Below are 9,284 nucleotides of genomic sequence, written 5' to 3' on the forward strand. Positions count from 1 at the left end.
TATTCGGGCCTGGTGATGAGCGATATCTCAACCGGGTCCTAGGCCTCGTCCTCCTACCTCCACCCACCTTCACCAGCCCGGACTGACCAGCGTGGTGAAGTATGGTAAAATAACCCATCATCCGATACGGTGTGTTTGCCAAAACAGGTTATAGCATATCGAGCGTGAAACCAATATGACGCCACAGCAGCTATGCGCTTTTAAATGTAGATTGAAAACTCATTCTTTAGAACTGCTGTTTGTGTTTAGCTGTCATTTACCCGATTAGCACGGTTGGCTACGTTGGCTATGTACGGTGCAAAAGAAGTTCAACATACAGTAATCACTGCAAAAGAATACTTTCAAAGTCAGGATGCGAAACTTTGATCATATTAGCAAAGTGATTCCCTCACCAACAAAATGCACGCAACCTTTCCAAGTACAGCAGAGTACAGACAACTTCTCCAGTATCTAGGAGAGTACAACACGATTTGTAAGTGTCAAACATCTGAATGCGAACCGAATCAAAGTCACAATATCTCCCTTGCTCTGCGTGATCTCCAGCCAGCAGTTGAAGTTCTACGTTCCCATGACGGGGTCCAGCTAGGTTGACCACTGGTATACATTAAACAACAAAAGTAGTTGAGTGTTTTATCTACCCCCCAAAGGATGATGTGCTGAGACAACACGACAAAGGCGCACATGACCATTCCTACTGGTTTGGTAAGCCTGGGTCAGACCCTGGGGTTAATAACTCTCATCCACACTCTTGAGCCTCTTCGTGTATGTTTCTGATAAATTTATAATTTGTGGTGATGATGTTAAACTCAATGGCTCTGTAACTAAAGCCAAAGTCTTCCACTCTTGTTGATGGCCATTCTGACGTTGGTTCTTTGGACAGATTTTTAGTGGTTGTGCAGCTGCTGCTAATGTTGTTTGGGAAAATTGAGGTACTGTAAGTATTGCGGTATTTGTGGCGGTAATGAATACGATGTAACAATAGGTTAATTCTGGCTGTCGCCTGATGATGCTCGTAATTACTGACGAAATGTCGTACTCGTATTGTAAATGGTGTGGGTTGTGTTATAATAGTAACGAATTGGCATGTTCTGTTTACGCGACAAACCTTACTAATTGGCGGTGTCGGCGGGTTTAAGGACACATTTATGTTTACGCGATCTAACCCAAAACCCCTCTATTATGAAGGGTTTGCCCTTTCTGGAAATAAGATAGGTATTAAGATGTATAAACAACAAATATAAACCTTTGGCGAGGCATCAAGTCTGCATTAACCACACGTACTTGTGGCAAAACATGCGAATAAACAAGCCGTGATAATGTTGGCATTGTCTCTGAAACTGATTGGCTTAGGGGCCGTCCATAAATGACGTCACGCACATAGGGGGGGGTCAGACATTTGGGACGATGTGTGACGAGGGGGGGGTGAGAAATGTGACGTCACATCAAAATGCGCAACTTTAAATAAATATAGACAACACGTTCTACTTAATGAAATATACTTTTTAATAAATGTTTTCTCCTACAACATCAGAGTGCAGCGCCACATTAAATACGCACTACAATGACAATAGTTTAAAGCGATTTGAAGCATGTTTTATTTGGGGGGGGGAGGGGGCAGGGCTTTGTGACGTCATATTTGAGTGGGGTGGGTCTGACTTTTTGTGACTCCGTGTGACGAGGGGGGGGGGTCAATAATCGCCCAAAAATCGCGTGACGTCATTTATGGACGGCCCCTTTAAACCTATTGTTCTTTTTTGATACTGACAAAAAAAGCGTCCCGTACAAATGCGATGGTGATCTCCTTTCCTGCCCGCCCGCCCTGCAGGAGTTGGATGCCTTCCCCAAGCTGCCCGAGGGCCTCCGCGAGACATCTGCCCTGGGGGCAGCCGGTACTGCCCACACTCTCTCACGTTCACGTCTCACGCGAAACAATTTAAAGGTCCCCACCCCCCGTGTCGAAGCCTTAACAGACTCTTCTTGGTTCTTTCGGTAAAGTCACGTAGAAGGGAAATAATAAATATTAATAAAACATAATAAAATACAATTCTCACGACGTTTCGGCCACAACGCAAGCAGCCGTCCTCAGGTGAAGAACAGGTCTGTCGGAAAGACAGCGTCTGAATGAACACCACCAAGCTTGGCAGCGTATATTTAAGCTGGGTTAGAGGAGGAAGGGCGCCTTGACAAAGGAATTTGTATATCATCTGTTGATATGCAAATTCCTTTGTCAACAGATGAGTTCTAAAGAAATTAGTTTTAAATCTACGTTTAAAAGTGCATAGCTCCAGTGGCTTCCTAATATCGAAAGGAGAGCGTTCCAGACGGCCACAGAACCGCACCTGAAAGCAGCGACCGTCTTTGTTCGATGGCCAGTCAACATCCTGAAGCAGAACGTGGGACATTTTAAAGCCTGAACTTCAAAATAGAGAATGTGCGGTGCTAAAAACATGTGGGGAGCCCTGTGCTGGAAGATCGTTCCAGACGGCCGCAGAAACGCACCTGAAAGCGCGCGATGCAGTGGCCGTTTTTGTTTGATGGTTAACCCGAACGCCGCTCCGAGATGACACCGACTCGCGGGCTGCCACCTCCTTGGCTTTCTCCCTCACCTCCCCGGTACAGCCACACTCTGGAGCATCGCCTTCATCTCCCTGCTGCTGCTGTCCGAGTTTCGGGAGTTCCGCTCCACACACATGCGCTACTCATTCAGGCCAGACCACGAGCACAACGCGTGAGTTCGACACCCTCATTCCCATACGGAGAGAAAGAGAATGGGACGATCTCTTTTGTGTTTGTGTGTGTGGCACGGAGAGTGAAAGGTGTCGGAGCAGAGAGAGAGAGACACACATACACACGAGAGATGTAATACGTGTTGTGGTAGAGCTGGTGATGGAGATCGATGGGGATGCTTCCGATGGTGGTGCTGCATGACAGGCTGAAGAAGCTGGTGATGATAGCCGTGTTTGATCGTTCTACTGAAGTTGCTTTTGATTTGTTCTGCTGTGGTAAATAGTGACCGTGATTGCGCCGCTGATGGAATATTACGATTCGGATGGCGGCGATGTTACTTGCGTGGTGGACGGTGACTCGGCGCTGACTGCACTTTGCTAAACTCCATTCACGTCAGTGGCCGACGGTGCCAGAACCTGTCTAAGTCCATCGCAGGAGGAAGGCCAGGGTGTGGCGACGTCAGGGCCGACATTTGCCATGTTCGAATATTACCTGCAAATTCCTAAATCTGGATTGTACAGAGCAATCATTGCCCCCTATCGGCAAACGAATTCCCCAGGTCACTATTGCACAATGAGACTACCCTGGTCTCTTGAGGTCTCACTCTGGTACAACAAAATGAACTTTAACTAAAGCTATACATTGGTTGTTTGGCCACACCACCCCCTTCGACTTCAATACTAGAGGACAGAAAATATCTACGTGTGCGTTGATGTGCGTTGATGTGCGTGTGTTCCCAGGTCACTGCTCATCAATGTAGACATCACAGTGGCCATGGCATGCAAGTGTAAGCATTGTCAAGTTGTTATACATCCATGTGTGATGCATACAGCTGAGTGTCGATAAGTGATACTGTGAATGGGAAAGATACAATATCAAAATAAAAGTTTTTTTTTATATTTAAAAATATGTTTCGGGTGCAACTTTCAGGCTTACCAATGATTACTCGGGTGGTGGAGCAGTGGCACATTCTTTCGAGCGCTGCACTATGGACCCGGTAGCCTGAGTTTAATTTCTGGCCATGACGAACATCGGTGGCGAGTGATGTCTGAACCGGCCGCGGGCAGTTTGGCCCATCGGCCTCCAAGCATTTGCTTGCTTTTGCAATGCTGCCAGAAACCATTTGCGCAAAAGGCCAATTTCTTGATCAAAGCTGGACTCTGTACGCAGAGCCAGTTTTCCCATTGGTCTACCCACCCTAACATGGTGCGCTTTGTGTGTCAACTCGTGTGCTCGGAACACAAGGGCTGATGAATGTTCTCGGTTGCGGGCCACGTAGACCATACTAGGCGCTCACGTGACACTTTCCCCCAAAAGTGACACAGTTACCGTCGTATTTTGGCACCTGTCCTCCCCTTCAGATATAGGCGGGGATGCTGTGGACCTCTTCGGTAACTATGCAGGCTCACTGAACGAGGAACCGGTAAGCATTCTCAAGCTCTCATGGCAAAGACAAATACAAAGATCCCCCGTATAGCCTTAACAGACTGTAGGGGCAAGTGCTGTTAGCGAGCACCTCATGGCACACATACACACACGTCTCTTATCCACGATAGGATTTCCCCTGGGCTTGTTGCAGACCAGCCTGTAACTACACACCAATATTGTCTCATTTGGTTTATATTTTTGTCAACCCAAACTTAATCCTGATTCCTACCTGCAGAGGGGCACTGTCCTCCAGATCAGGCAGCAGCCACAGAGCAGCTGGGGTGTAAATGGGATGTTGGCTTCGCTGTTCAAGGAGGCATCACGGTCTTTGAATTGAATTGACATGTTTGTTTGTTGTAGTACAGAGTTAGACTGATTGCCTTAATCTAAGTTGTCTTGTGGTTGTTGTTGGTTGTTTGACTTGCATCCCACTGGTATTTTCGCACACAGCGTTGGTGTACGGTGTTTTTTTTCTGAAATATTTTGCTGTATTTTCTTGGATTTTCTGTTTGCACTCAGTCACATATTCACTTTAAGATGTTTTTTTGTTCATGTTTTTGTTTTTTTGTTTGTTGCGGTTGCACCCGATTCAAGAGCCGAATGGCTCACAGGGCTATACCTAATAAATGAACTTGACACTAAGATGTAGGAGACATAAGGTGGTTCAGTGGCTCAGAGGTCACACATAGCACTGGGCCGGCACCACCGAGAACCTGGGTTTGAATGCAAGCAAGCCACGAATGAATAAAGTTTGGTCTCAGATGGAGTGTTTCGTTTGTTGTCCTTCCCCGCACCTGCGATTAGCACGTTTGGCTCCGTACGGTGCTGAATACGTTCAACATACATGGTCTTAGCCTGGTCACCAATGACTGCGCGTAAAAAATATCATCCGATTATATTTAGTTCTACATGCATCGGCTAAAAATTCCAGCTCTGGGAATGAAGCATTGCTCTGACTGTCATGCGACGGGCTTTACTGTCGCGTGTAAATCCGGCAGGAAGCCGGCATACGTGGTCTACTCTGCTTTGAACGACGCCACGGTAGTTACCTGTGCACCACAGGTGTGTGTGTGCGTCAACTCAGGTGTGTGTGTGCGTCAACTCACGTGCGTGTGTGCGTGTCCATCACCGCCCGCCTCCCAGGCCTACTTCGATCTGAGCGAGAACCAGCGGAGGTGGCAGGAGTGAGTGGAGCCCAAGTGACACGCACCTTATGAGCACCTGTACCCTCACACGTTCTCCACCCTATACCCTGCAAACACCTGTATATATTTAGCACACCAGTATGCACCGCACAGGACCACACCTGTAAGCTTAACACACCTGAACGCGCCACAGCTGTATGCACCGCACACCTTCATGCACCATACACCGTGCTCCTGCAGCAACAACAGCGGCCGCCATTCGGCACCAAGTGGCAGCGATGCTACCACCGTGACTGTGCCAAGCTAGGTGCACTTTACATGCTGCACCCACCTGTCCACACACCACCCTCTATCGTGTTCTGTCTTCCTGCCTCCTCCATCGCTTTGTCCCTCACTGTGTTCTTTCGTGGCACTCTCCCTTGGTCCCCGTGTCTCCCTCGCCGCCCGCACTCACTGATCCTGCCCCCCCCGACTCACCTCCCCGTGCAGGAGAGTGCAGGCTCTCAAGTTGCGCCTCGCTGTCGAGCAGGGCCTGCATGATGTGCTCTTCAAGGAGGGCTTCAGCGAGCGCATGCCGCCCAGGTGAGGCCTGAGCCGACCAGGTGAATACCCGTGTGGGTCACCCAGATGAGCCACCTGGGTGAACGACCCAGATGAGCCACTTGGGTGAGCCACCCAGGCGAGCCACCTAGGCTGGCCACACAGGTGAGCCACCCATGTGGGCCACCCAGATAAGCCACCTGGGTGAGACACCCAGGTGAGCCATGTGGGTGAGCCACTAGTCACCCAGGTGAGGCACGTGGGTGAGCCACTCGTCACCCAGGTGAGCCAGTGGGTGAGCCACTCGTCACCCAGGTGAGCCAGTGGGTGAGCCACTCGTCACCCAGGTGAGCCAGTGGGTGAGCCACTTGTCACTCAGGTGAGCCAGTGGGTGAGCCACTCATCACCCAGGTGAGCCAGTGGGTGAGCCACTCATCACCCAGGTGAGCCAGTGGGTGAGCCACTCGTCACCCAGGTGAGCCAGTGGGTGAGCCACTCATCACCCAGGTGAGCCAGTGGGTGAGCCACTCATCACCCAGGTGAGCCAGTGGGTGAGCCACTCGTCACTCAGGTGAGCCAGTGGGTGAGCCACTCGTCACCCAGGTGAGCCAGTGGGTGAGCCACTCGTCAACCAGATGAGCCAGTGGGTGAGCCACTCGTCACCCAGGTGAGCCAGTGGGTGAGCCACTCATCACCCAGGTGAGCCAGTGGGTGAGCCACTCGTCAACCAGATGAGCCAGTGGGTGAGCCACTCGTCACCCAGGTGAGCCAGTGGGTGAGCCACTCATCACCCAGGTGAGCCAGTGGGTGAGCCACTCATCACCCAGGTGAGCCAGTGGATGAGCCACTCATCACCCAGGTGAGCCAGTGGGTGAGCCACTCATCACCCAGGTGAGCCAGTGGGTGAGCCACTCGTCACCCAGGTGAGCCAGTGGGTGAGCCACTCGTCACCCAGGTGAGGCAGTGGGTGAGCCACTCGTCACCAAGGTGAGGCACGTCGGTGAGCCACTCGTCACCCAGGCGATTCCTTCTGACGACACTTCACGGCTTGCGTGGTCCTGTAAATGAGACTTCTCACTCTTCCCAACGTAATCGGTGACGGAGCCACCCCTCCCCCCATCGCCGACCTCTGACCCCTGCCCCGAAACCGTTGCCCCGGCACAGGGAGGAGAGCAGTGGGGGGGAGCTGCCGGACCGCGAGCCGGACGCGTGCCGCATCCACGGCACGCTCATCACCAAGAAGGTGACGGACGCCGGAGGACGTGTGGTGGACAATGCGCGAGGCTGACGGAGGGGTGGGAGGGGGGGCAGAGTACGAACGCGGACGACGAGCGGTAGCCACTTTGTTTACGTGGCGAGCGATGCTCGTAGAACACGTGGAGGACTGATGCAGAGGGTGAGGTGAGTCAATGCGTGGGGGCACGTGGCAGAGTTATGAACTATTTCTCTCTCTCGTTGAAGACAGGTAGGTAACATAATTCAGATTACACCCGGTTAACGCCATTGCAGTGTATAGCACCATGGGGAGTGTATGAACGGGTGCGTGTGTGGGAGCGACTGGCCCTGGGGTGAGTAATTGTCCTCCCGCACGTGTTTTGATTCTGATTATTTTCTCCAGGTGCCCGGAAACTTCCACATCGTCCCCGGGAAGTAAGTGCACGCGCAAGTTCAATGTAGCATCTCCCATCTCATCTCACATATCTTACATCTCATCTTCTTATCATCTCAAATATCATCTATCATATCTTACATCTCAACTCCCATCTCATCTTACATATCATCTCCCATATCATCTTCCATGTCAAATCCCACATCTTACATCTCATCTCCCTTCTCATCTTCCATTTTACATCATCTTACCTCTCATCTAATCTCCGCTATCATCTCCCGTTTCACCATCTTCCATCTAATTTTCTGTCTCATCTGCCGTACTGCAACATCCGCACGGCGCGTGACCTTACCGTGCCCTTCACGCTCGCGCGCATCTGTGTGCAGGTCACGGGGGCACCGCCACGGACACGCGCACATCCTGCACTACATGTTGCCCGAGGAAAGTGAGTACCTCCACGCACCTGCGATGAGCACTGTTGGCTGCATTCGGTGCAAAGAAGTTCAACACACACGCACATCGATGACCAACCTCAGCGGGTGGCTCATGGGGTTACCCCACAGCCCCAGACGGTGATGATGATGATGAGGTTGGTGGTGATGAAGGTGACGAGGCGGACGGTGGTGGTGGTGATGAAGTTGGTGGTGATGAAGGTGACGAGGCGGACGGTGGTGGTGATGATGAAGAAGTTGGTGGTGATGAAGGTGACGAGGTGGACGGTGGTGGTGATGAAGTTGGTGGTGATGAAGGTGACGAGGTGGACGGTGGTGGTGGTGGTGATGAAGTTGGTGGTGATGAAGGTGACGAGGTGGACGGTGGTGGTGATGAAGTTGGTGGTGATGAAGGTGACGAGGTGGACGGTGGTGGTGGTGGTGATGAAGTTGGTGGTGATGAAGGTGACGAGGTGGACGGTGGTGGTGGTGATGATGACGATGGCTGTGGTGCCGTGTCACCGCAGGCTTTAACTTCTCGCACCGCATCGACGAGCTGTCGTTCGGGCAGCGCGCGCCGGGCATCGTCAACGCGCTCGACGGGGACGCGCGCACGGCCACACGAGGTGCCCACCACGTGCACACCACGTGCCCACCACGTGCACACCACGTGCCCACCACGTGCACACCACGTGCCCACCACGTGCACACCACGTGCCCACCACGTGCCCACCACGTGCACACCACGTGCCCACCACGTGCACACCACGTGCCCACCACGTGCACACCACGTGCCCACCACGTGCACACCACGTGCCCACCACGTGCACACCACGTGCCCACCACGTGCACAAAGATCGCCCGTATAGCCATGCACACTGTTGGGACACGTGCTCTTAGCGAGCACCTATGAAGGGCCACATGGTTCACGAGGGGGTTGGTGTGGCCAGAACCATTCCCTGCGTAGTTCTGTCTCCCCGGTACTCAATTTAAGGCGAAGTCGATGAAAGGATTGGGCCAGAATGGGTTCAGATATGTGCCAACGATTTTAACGTGTGACCGAGAATCGAACTCGGGTGGCCGGGTTGTTAGCGCCGCTTCGCTAACCACGCCACAACCGTTCGCAGCACCGCACACGTAAACGACTCGTATACCTGGAACGGCTCTTGCGCGAGCATTGCATGCCCACCATCAAAATTGCTCCCGCCCCACAATTGCGCACGGCGTGCGCGAACGGGTTTTCCACCTGAGGACGGCTGCTTGCGTTGTGGCCGAAACGTCGTGAGAATTATTTTATTATGTTTTATTTTTATTATTTTATTATTTCCATTCTACGTGACTTTACCGAAAGAACCAAGAAGAGGTATAACCCTGTGAGCCATGCGGCTCTTGACTCGGGTGCAA

The 9,284-nt window shown here is 51.9% G+C and overlaps 2 long non-coding RNA genes across 2 annotated transcripts; both read left to right on the forward strand.

The window, feature by feature from the left end:
- The first annotated feature begins 2,619 nt into the window (after positions 1-2,619).
- On the forward strand, positions 2,620-4,151 carry LOC144719190 (uncharacterized). Its single transcript, XR_013585553.1, has 3 exons — positions 2,620-2,728; positions 3,468-3,514; positions 4,089-4,151. It is a non-coding gene; the product is annotated as an uncharacterized LOC144719190 (long non-coding RNA).
- Positions 4,152-7,354: 3,203 nt separating this feature from the next.
- Positions 7,355-8,500, forward strand: LOC144719191 (uncharacterized). Its single transcript, XR_013585554.1, has 3 exons — positions 7,355-7,490; positions 7,836-7,894; positions 8,408-8,500. It is a non-coding gene; the product is annotated as an uncharacterized LOC144719191 (long non-coding RNA).
- The last annotated feature ends 784 nt before the right edge of the window (positions 8,501-9,284 follow it).

The sequence above is a fragment of the Lampetra planeri genome, chromosome 5 (genome assembly GCF_965212315.1).
Source record: "Lampetra planeri chromosome 5, kcLamPlan1.2.h2, whole genome shotgun sequence".
In the NCBI taxonomy this organism is placed as follows: domain Eukaryota; kingdom Metazoa; phylum Chordata; class Hyperoartia; order Petromyzontiformes; family Petromyzontidae; genus Lampetra; species Lampetra planeri.